The sequence below is a fragment of the Microtus ochrogaster genome, chromosome 7, assembly GCF_000317375.1.
Source record: "Microtus ochrogaster isolate Prairie Vole_2 chromosome 7, MicOch1.0, whole genome shotgun sequence".
In the NCBI taxonomy this organism is placed as follows: domain Eukaryota; kingdom Metazoa; phylum Chordata; class Mammalia; order Rodentia; family Cricetidae; genus Microtus; species Microtus ochrogaster.
In genome coordinates this window covers 40,351,869-40,363,421 of record NC_022014.1, presented here as the reverse complement: position 1 = coordinate 40,363,421, position 11,553 = coordinate 40,351,869, and positions in this window count along the sequence as shown.

Genomic DNA, 11,553 nt, shown 5'->3' with positions numbered 1-11,553 from the left:
GTGTGTGTGTGTGTGTGTGTGTGAGAGAGAGAGAGAGAGAGAGAGAGAGAGAGAGAGAGAGAGAGAGAAAGAGAATGTGCAGGCACATGTGCCGCACATTACATAGCAATCGCTCAGCCATCTTTCCGCTGAGCCACTTATCAGAACCAAGGGATCTGATAAAGACTAAAGCAAAAGGCAAGGGTTTTTTTTTTTGGCGTTACTTCTTTGTGAATAAAGTGGCTGTCCTTTGCTGTAGATTTTCCACTGTTGCTGACCTCCCTTTCTGTTATATATTTGGAAATGAATCCCTACAGTTCAGAACTGTTTTGGGAAAACAGTTTTCTGTTGCCAGGCCTTGTTCCTCTCTCCCAAGTAGGCACAGAGATCTGTCTTTCTGCAATTATTTTTATCAGAAGGCATTTGATCAATATTTAGGGTTCAGGCAAGAGCACGCTGCTTAAGATATTCACAGATCTCCAAGGACATAGAATTACTACTTGCCCCAAGCTGCTGTTCTGGTTTTACCCCACTTAAAAGATTCTTAACCTCTTATGCTCTCTTTCACTTCACTTTACTGGTCACTTTAGTTTAGGAAATTTACGTCTTGTGTTTTACTCTCAAGGACCACAGAAGCGATAATTAACTATAACCCAGAGAAAGACCCACAACACCCACGATCAGAAGGGCCGATAACAGCATAGCTCAGAACTGATAATTTAGAGGCCTGGGTCTCTTTGTTTAGAGCAGTAAGTCTAATTCTACGCCCATAGAAACTACAGTGTTTGGTGTGTGTGTTCTCTGATCAGGAGCCATAAGCTTCTCCCTGACTGTTTACGTAGGTTGCCTGGTTACCTGGTAGCCTCTATACTTATGGGAAAAAAGAAGAGGCGTGCTGATTTAAACAATCCATGCCCTATTCATAATTTTACTGAAAATAAGCCTTTTAGCTCTTTTATCTACCACCTAATAGTGTAGTGTGGTGCACTAACCCTCCCCTCTAGAATTCCCTGGTGATTTAATTCCTTTCTTTTTTTTAAAAATATTTATTTATTTATTTATTCATTCATTATGTACACAATATTCTGTCTGTATGTCTGCAGGCCAGAAGAGGGCACCAGACCTTATTACAGATGGTTGTGAACCACCATGTGGTTGCCGGGAGTTGAACTCAGGACCTTTGGAAGAGCAGGCAGTGCTCTTAACCACTGAGCCATCTCTCCAGCCCTTAATTCCTTTCTTAATTAACTTTCTCCATTAAGAAGTTCACTGGTCTTGTACTCCCCGCCCCCCACAGTGTGTGTGTGTGTGTGTGTGTGTGTGTGTGTGTGTGTGTGTGTGTGTGTGAAAACCCTTATCTGATTTCCTATGGGGCAAAAGAATTCTGGCCCTGGAACCTGCTAGGGCTAGGGAATTGCTGGTTTTAAGGATATATATGACTGGAAATGTTTGTAACAGGTAGAACAATGTAGAACTAAGAACAATGTAGACCAAGGAAGAACAAGAAGGAACAATGAGAAATGATGGATTGAAGAGAGAAGAATAAAGAATTATAGATAGACAGAACCTGTTGTGAGTAGATTTCTTTATCCTTAGATCTTTAGTCTACCTTTAGTTCTTCGTGACATCTTTAATTGAACTCTGAAAGGGAGTCTCAAAGTCTGGAGATCTTCAAAGGCTCCCTATACTATACATGTCCAGCTTTTATATGGGTTCTGGGGATTCAGACACAGGTCCTTATGCTTGTGCAGCAAGTACTTTACCAACAAGTCATTTCCTCAACCCCAGATCTGGTCTACTTAACCAGAGGGAAATAGATAAGATGCCTTCTGATTGTGTGTGTGTGTATATGTAGTGTATCTCTCTCTCTCTCTCTCTCTCTCTCTCTCTCTCTCTCTCTCTCTCTCTCTCTCTCTCTCTCTGTCACACACACACACAACATATATAAGCATATATATGCATATATACACACATATATGTGTTCATATATATTAGTATACACACATATATGTTTTGTGCTTTGAGACAGGGTTTTCCTGTGTAGCCTTGACTGTCCTAGAACTCGCTCTATAGACCAGGCTGGCCTTGAACTGAGAGATCCACCAGCCTTTGCCTCTCAAGAACTGGAATTAAAAGTGTGCACCTTTAATTAAATAACTATTGCCTGTCTAAATATATATTTTAATGCAGCCAAAAAGATTTAATTACTTCACCGAAAGCCAATGATAAACAATATCACTGATTCTGAATTTTATTGTCTACAAACACGCTCACACATAACACGCATCATCACTATCATCCTCCAAGAAAAAGTAAAATATTTCTCAAAACACAATATGAAGATGAGATTCTGTCGAATCCATTTTTCTTACTTCAAATTCCATTGCTAAATTGTAAAAACATTTAGCATGGAATCTCTCTCCTCAACAGATTCTTGACGGGGTGGGGGAGATCAACAATAGGCACCTCATTCATTGCCTATCAGAGCTCCAGAATACATTCGTCTCGTAAAAGATTCAAATTCAGGATCTCAGAGAGAAATCTTCACTCCTGTGTTCAGTCAAGACTGTTCACAACAGTCAGGTGCCGTCTGACTTTTCCTGGGGAAACGGGAACAATCATGTCTTGGGAGTCCATTTATCCTGCACGGAAAACAATGACAGATGACGGAAATGATTCCACACAAGCATGCCTTGGTGAACCATGAGTTTATTTTGGTTGCTTCCAGGCTCCTGGATGAGGGATCACTTATGCCACTGGTTTTCAACCTTCCTAATGCTGTGACCCTTTAATACAGTTCCTCATGTTGTGGGGACCCCCAACCATAAATTATTTAGTTACTACTTTGTAACTGTAATTTTGTTACTGTTATGAATTATAATGTAAATATCTCATATGCAGAATGTCTAATATATGACCCGCAAAGGGATTGTGACCCCCAGATTGAGAACCACTGGTTTACATCAGTACAGTTGACTTGAAGGCAGATGCATGGCTGAAAAGTCCATCCTTGCATGGGTAGGGCAGAATTGATATTGTGAAGAGGGCTAGATTACTGAATACAATATACAGATTCAATGCAATCCCCATCAAAATTTCAGCATTCTTCATAGACCTAAAAAAGAGCCACAGCATTCACATGGAAGCACAAGGGACCCTGAACAGCCAAAGCATCCTGAGTAGAAGGAGCTATATTGGATATAAGAATATCCAGTCTCTGTAGACATGGAGTCAACATGGCACTGTCACTAAACAGAAATGTCACTGATGAAATAGAACAGAGGGCCTGGAATAAACCCATGCAGTTACAACCACAGAATTTGTTTTTTGAGACAGGGTCTCTCTGTCTTACAGGCTTGGCTGTCCTGAAACTAGCTTTGTAGACTAGGCTGGTTTTGAACTCATAGAGATCCTCCTGCCTCTGCCTTTCGAGCGCTGGGATTAAAGGTGTGCACTACCACAGCCTGACTCAGCCACATAATTTTTTGACAAAGCCTCAAAAGAACATATTGGAGAAAGACAGACTCTTTGGCTCTTTTGGGGGAACATGGGTTTCCATGCTGTCTCAGACAATGGTCTAATGCCGTGAAGAGATGCTATGACCACAGCAAAGCATTTAACTAGAGCTTGCTTTTATTCAGAAGTTTAATTCATTATCATCATGGAAGGAAGCTTGGAGGCACACAGGTAAACATGGTGCTGGAGAGGTAGCTGAGAGTTCAACATCCTAATCTACAGGCTATAGAAAGAGAGAGAAAGTCACTGATCCTGGCTCGGGCTTCTAAAACCTCAAAGCCCTCCCACAGTAACACACTTCTGACAACAAGGCTACACCCACTCCAACAAGGCCATACCTCCTAATAGCATCACTGTTTGGGCACCAATTATTCAAATCTATGAGTCTGTGAGGGCCATTCTTAATCAAACCACCACACATGTGTAGATGGAAGGAACTAGATCCATATCTCTGACCACATACACACAAAACCAATGCAAAATTGGTAAAAAATCCTTAAGGTAACAACCTGAAACTTTGAAACTGCTAGAGAAAAACACAGGGAAAACTTTCCAAGATACAAACATAGGTAGAGTTTCTGGGAAAAACTCCAACAACTAAGGAAAGAACTCAAAGATTTAACAAATGGGACAGCAGGACATTAGGAGACTTCCTCACAACAAAGGAAACATGTGTGGAATATTACTTTAACTATGTTTAGGTGTGTTACTTTTTTGTGTTGCATTTGTTTTAATTATGTAAATCTGTGTTGCATTTGCTTCACCTTACCTGCCTAAGGCACCTGATTAGTCTAATAGAAAGCTGAATGACCAATAGCTACGCAGGAGAGGACAGGCAGGGCTGTCAGGCAGAGAGCATAAGTAGGAGGAGAGGAGGAGAAGAAGGAGCTAAGGACACAAGAAGCCATTCATTGAGTCACCCAGTTACCCAGTCAAACAGCAATGGAGGAAGCAGAAAAGAAGACATACAAAAGGAAGAAGAGAAAGGTACAAAGCCCTGAGGCAAAATGTAGATGAAGAGAAACAGGTTAATTTAAGTTAGAAAAGCTGGATAGAGACAAGCTTAAGCTAAGGCTGAACATTCATAACTAATAATGTCTCCGTGTGATGATTTGGGAGCTGGTGTGTGGCCCCAAAGAAAGCCTGTTACAGGAAACAATCTCCAGAGTGAAGAGATGGCTGCAGGGTTGGGGGAGCTTTGTCAGCTACAAATCAGACAGGGAATTACTATCTAGGAAATGTAAAAACTGTACAAGACAGAAACCCATCCAATCAACAAGTGGGCTAACAATACAATAGTTCTAGAATTAGAGATGTCCAATATGGACTTTAAAAGTATTCAACATCCGTCGCCATCAGGAAAATAAAAAAAAAATCTAGCTGCTTTGAGGGCCATCTTACCCCAGTCAGAGTGGCCAGCCCTCATAGTCACAAATACTGATGAGGGTGTATAGAAAGGAGATTCATTACTCTCTGTTGGTGGGAATGGAAGCTAGTGTAGACCTTAGGGAAACCAACACGGAGGCCCTCAAAAAATGAAAATAGTGCCACTACATGAGACAGCTATACTAAACCTGGGTATTTATCTGAAGGACTCTAAGTCAACTTACTACAGAAACATTTGTTCCTGTGTTTATCCATGCTCCAGACACAATAGCCATGAAATGGAGACCACGCATATGACCATAAACAAATGAGTAGCCAATGAGAATGAGGTACATATACGGAATGAAATTTTATTCAGTCATTGGGCAAGGGCATTTGCAGGAGCATGGTCACAGTTGGAAATTGTGTTAAGAGAAATAAGCCAGATTCAGGCAAACACAAGTCTTTTCTTCTATGTAAAACATGGACTCAACGTTTTGTGTGTGTGTGTGTGTGTGTGTGTGTGTGTGTGTGTGTGTGTGTGCAGGTGCATGTTTTTATAGTGTGCGACTATGTAGGTCATCAGAAACAGGATTCTGAAAGGGAATGAAGAGATTTAAGAAGGTGAGCAATAGAGATGGCAATGGGATGCGTTTATTAGGAAAGCAGATGAGAAGACTAGCCAGAAAACAGGGAGCTGTTAGCTGGAGAGAGCGAGAGGGTCACAGACAAGGCAATAGAGACGGAAAAGAATGAGAACAAAGTCGACTTATGACATCAGTATAAAGATGCCTCGATGGAACCCATTATCTTGTCTGTTGACCTAAAAATAATTTTTAAATAATCTGTATAACTAAAAGAACATAGCCTTGGTCCAGTTGGAATTTTTTATATAATAATGTAGGAGAAAGTTTCCTACCTATAGTGTCAGCTTTAGCCTAAATGCATTAACAGAAGCACCTGCATGTTCTCCCAGAGGAAGATGACCTTGGTTAGTGATGGAACTACTCTACTCACAGGAGAATGGTGTGTGGGAAACCTGCAGTGTGCAGCGATGCTCAGGGAACAAAGTTAGGAACCAGCATGAAACTATATGAAGTAGATTTCAAGTCAATTAAAAAGGGCTAGAAAAGAGATTTTAAGTTTTAGTAAAGAGATTAGATAGTTTATAATAGTTATTTTCTTTGTTAATGCCTATAAACTTGCTTTTGCATCTACCTGGGCCAGGAAGGTGATGCGGTTGGTTTATTTTTGGCCTCACCATATATGCCGTTTCCCTTTTCAGCATCTGTGGGGCTGTACTCTTACTGTTTATGTGGACCTTGGCTCACATCCAACCATAGGACAGATATGACATGAACTGTTGGGAACAATTTGGAAATTTACAGAGCTGGCGAATGAGTGTCCTTATTGTTCACTCCAAGTTCCCTCAGTGCCCTTCCGACCGTAGCTGGAGCAGATGTCTAAATTTAATTGCCATCATATTTCTCTGTCTCTCTGTCTCTCTCTCTGTCTGTCTCTGTCTCTCTCTCTCGCACACACACTGGATTAAAGACTCTAACACAAATGCTTGTGGGAATCTCTGTTACCACCTGGGTCTGTAGGATGAATTTTTGGAGAGAACATGCTTTGCTTCTGTGCTGAGTTTCAGTTTTCCTTGTAACATTCTGATACTGTGCTTTAAAAAAATATTTTACTAATGTGTGTGTGTGTGTGTGTGTGTGTATGTATTTTGAGACATAGATTCTCCATGTACCCCTAGCTGACTTAAAACTCACTATGTAGCCCAAGCTGGTCTCTCAACATGTGACAATTGTTTTGGGTCACTCGGAGATTCATTACGACCATGAATAAATTTTAATAAGAATAAGTTTTAATGTAGGTACTGGTACTGGATATCTGGCACCAGGTCTGCACCTGAGAAAATCCCCAAGATACATCATCTAGCCATATCTGTTCAGGGTTTATAAAAGCAAAACCCATAAAGTTACAATTGTGGGTCTTGCAATTGTCTTTTTGAGCAGAGTAAGACAAGTTTGATTACAAAAGCAGATATAGCAGTTAGTTTTATGACCTAATAATATCTTGGAAGAACAACAAATTTTACAAGATGAGTCAATTTAAGGAGAGTCTTCAAAGTCTGGGAAAAATGTGTGTGGACTGGTAGGGTACAGCCTGTATAAATTAGGTGATTGCAAGTTAGGGGATAACATGTTAGAGGCATATCTATCTATCTGTCTGTCTGTCTGTCTGTCTATAAACATCTATGTTTTACTGCAGTAATTAAAACCTTCAATGTAATGTTAATAACCACATTCTCCCCTTGGAGCTGTATCCTGAGTCAAATCCTTGACTCCCTGGTGGATACTTGTTTGTATTTCTAAAGCCATAGAAATATGGCTTCTGGTAGAGGGGAACTAGTTTCCTTTGGACCTAATATTTCAACTTTTTGTTGAAGATAAGGGGTGATGCATTCTCTTCCGTAACAACTTCTCAGCTGAAATTAGGATATCATTGTTAGGACTCAGGAAGGCTGGACTATTGGTCAAAGGCTGGGGGTGGGGGATTCAAGCAATGGGGGATGGGGCATCCATCAGAAGCATCTGGGTTATTGGCCCAGTAGAAGAGACAGAGATTAATCACATAGGCTGGGCTGGCTTATCAGATTTCATCAAGGTTAGGGTTCTCTGGTTTTAGATCTGTTTGTAGTCTGCAGCTGATTCCTGCTTGGTGTCTGTCAACTAAGTGGAAATTTGGTGGGATAGATATGGATTAGGGGTCAGAAGCTAAAGTTCAGAACCTTAAAAGAAACTTTTTCATTTGGAACTTCCCACTCAGGAATAAGCAGTAGGTGGGAGAAACTTAGGAGTTGGCTGACAGGAGTACTTATCTAGAGTCCATTTGACTGTGATGGGTGTATCCAAGTTGTGATTTCCTGAAGCTTACATGACTTTTTTTTTTTTTTTGCTATGTGTGAGACAGGGTATCTTTGTGTAGCTCTGGCTGTCCTGGGACTCACTCTGTAAACCAGGTTGATATCAAACTCAAAGATCTGTCTGTCAGCTTCCCGAGTACTGGGATTAAAAGCATGCATCACCACTACCAAGTTTATAAAAAGATATAAAAGCTTTAGATATATTAGCATTACCATTGTTTGTAATTTGTACTAGAGTTTGTATTGTAGAAAAAGCAGTAGACTCATGTCTTGAGTCATAGTAAAAGCTTGAGGACCCAAAAGATAATTCTAGTTAAAGACCTGAATATGTTTTTCTCTGTCCAGAGGGCTAGACATAATATATACATACATATGAAATACATGTGTGTGTGTGTTGTGTGTGTGTGTGTAGACTGGACAGAGAGTTTTTAGCATAATGAGAAGCATCTTTAAGTCTATATTTGGAAGACATTTGAAGACAATTCAAATTCTGAGCTTGGGGCTGGAGAGATGGCTCAGTGGTTAAGAGCATTGCCTGCTCTTCCAAAGGTCCTGAGTTCAATTCCCAGCAACCACATGGTGGCTGGCTCACAACCATTTGTAATGAGGTCTGGTGCCCTCTTCTGGCCTGCAGGCATACAAGCAGACAAAATAATGTATACATAATAAATAAATAAATAAATAAATATAAAAAAATTTCTGAGCTTGTGACTATGATAACAGTAGTCAGTGTTTTATCAAGGCTAGATGAATAGTGTATTAGAATGTTATTGATTAATATGTTAAAACTTTGAACTTTGGAAGGTTTAACATTATGTATCACTTTTAAGTTTTATTTTCAAAACCTTTAATAAATTTACTCCTCAATTAAGTTAATATAAATGAAGTTTTATGTATTATGATAAAAAACTGATCTTTCAATAAAGGACTAAATAACAGGTCTTCTGGATGTCAACTTTATTTCAAATGTCATGAGCTAGAATCTGGCCAGGGTTTTGAACAGACTAAGATGATAGAGATCTGTATTATTCTAAAGGATAACAAAGGCTCAAAAAACAGGTAAATGACTATATATATATATTTATATATCTATCTATATCTGACACACACACATATGTCTGACACACACACATATATATACATATATATGTAATTATATATATATATATATATTATATATATATCCACAACTATAAGTACCAGAAACTTAAGGTATTTTCTTTTTGGTGAAGCATGTAGGTCCAACTGAAGACTGTGCTTAGCAAGCTCCTTCCTCTCCCTCCTCCCCATGGGTTTCTTTCTCTTGTTATTTTTTAAATGAGAGTGGGCTTCTAGGGTACAGCCTGTACAAGTTAAAGACTTATATATTAGAGGAAATATAAAAATTTATACATCTTAAGCAAGTAATTAAAACAAATATAATGTTAACCATCACAGTACTCTTCTTGCTTGAGCCTCCTGACAACTTGCATGGTAGGCATGTATTTTCAAGTATGACTGCTATTATTATTATTATTATATTCTTTCTAGTATGGTAAAATATAATACATGCATATATATGGACATAATAGAATAGAAAATCATCAAGGTCTCTAGACTGGCATGAAATCTGAAGGTGCCTGGCCAGAAGTTGTGTGTCTCAGGTTAAGATGTCCATCGTGGGCTTTGGTGTCTGATCTACTGATGGCTACAGCGGGATAGCAGCCTGGCTTGGGGAGGCAGAGGAGCTGTAGCTGCTTTGCGGTATCTGCATTTAGAAAGGGTTCAGTGAGTAGAGAACATTCAGTTTCTTGTTCATTACTGCCCAGCCCAGAATGGTGCTTGACCCCTCCACCCACATCTATTGCCATAGACTAAGTTGATCATGAAGGGCTTCTGGAGAGACTGGAGGTTGAGGTAGTGGCATTCATCTCTAAGGACTGTGTCAAAGGCCTGGAGTCTATGGTGTCACTGGCTCAAGTTGAGGTGTTCTGTTACATCTTGGGAATGAGAGGCAGCATACAGTTGTGCAGTTGCAAGAGAGACTGATGGAACCACATCTGCAGTATCTGCCACCATGCTGAGGAATGAAAGTTTCCACTCCAGCTCCAAGGACACCACTTTTGTTGAAGAATCAACCTATGGTGTCCTCATGTTCCCTGCAGGCCCATAAGCTCTCCAGTGCTCAGGAAAAGCCTGCCTACTTCTTGGATGATCTTGGGACAGAGTGCTGAGAGGTTGGGAGCAGCTCCAGTCTGCATAACACAGACCTTGTGGTTATTTTTTTCACCACAGTGAGCATCTATTTAGAGCACATAGCCTATTATTAACTACGCCATTCTTGTTAATTAAAGCTGAGTTTTATGGGATGATGTGAATTCCTGCTGGGAGATCGGAAATTAGTCTAAACCATAACTTCTTAAGTCATCAGTCATGACCCCAATGGAATTGTGTAACTGAACGTGTGGTTTGTAAAACACACACACACACACACACACACACACACACACACACACACACACACACACGCTCGCGCACGCAACTGTAAAGGCTTCTCATTATATAATGACCAAAAACTAATTCTAATTCTAAAATGCCATGAGTCTGAGTTGTTTGTCCGAGTTCTTACTTGTCCGTGTTGCATCCCGCATCTTCATTGCCACCTTGGTTCTGAACACATATGTGTTCTCCTCCTGCTGTCATACCACGCGACGCTAACCAACTCTGCCTGAAACACATCGGCTCAGATTTGAGTTGACTGTATATTATGAATTGTGGTGTTTTCTTTATACACATCAAGGTCCCCACTCCTAGAGAAACAAAATTATTTAATTACAGAGATGAGACTTTTAATATTTTCTACATCATCCACAAGTTTGTAACTATTAAGATAGTCAGTCATTGACTATATTGTGTTATAATACTTAAATTTAAAAGATTACTGTTTGAGTTTCATAGAAAAAAACATATTTGGTATAGGGCATAATTTCCAATAATTTCTGAAATGCCTCTAAACATATGGATTTATGAGAAGTAGTCTTCTCAGAACTTGTGATTATAAAATATTTCTTTATGTATTGAAGATGCTATATGGCCTTCACTATTCATCCAAGATATAAGTCTTAAAAACAAAAAATATTATTGTATGTATGTTCATATGGGTGCATGTATGCCATGATGGTTGTATAGGGTTCTGTGGTGGTTTGAATAAGAATGGCCCCCACAGGCTTCTATATTTGAATGTTTAATCATCAGGGAATGGCACTATTTGAGAAGGATTAGGAAGTACAGCCTTGTGGAGAAAGTGTGTCGCTTGAGGTGGCTTTCACATGGGTTCTGGGGATTGAACTCAAGTTGTCAGGCTTGTGTGACAGGCACTCTTATCCCATGAACCATCTTGCCAGCCTTATTTAATTTTTATATAAAAATAAACGAATTCATTGTTAGAACCCAGACCCTCCTGCTGTAGTTTCTATCTCCTCTCAGAGGGCCAGTGTGACCTCCCCACGAGTCCCTCCAGATAACAAAACCCTATATGGGAAAGACTATAGGCAGCACAAGTGACCGCTGTCGTTTCTCACACTAGCTAGGACGCGCTTGTCCAGGAATGCCTTTGGGAATTTTGTACACTGACATTAATCAGAACTATAAGAAGACATAGATGTCTTAGTTTAGTGAACAATGTCTCCTGACTTTAGACCTATTTCTTTATGACATAATATCTTCTCCTTCCCTGGTCACGTTACAGATTCAGGAAGTTCCTAGTGCCTGATGGTATT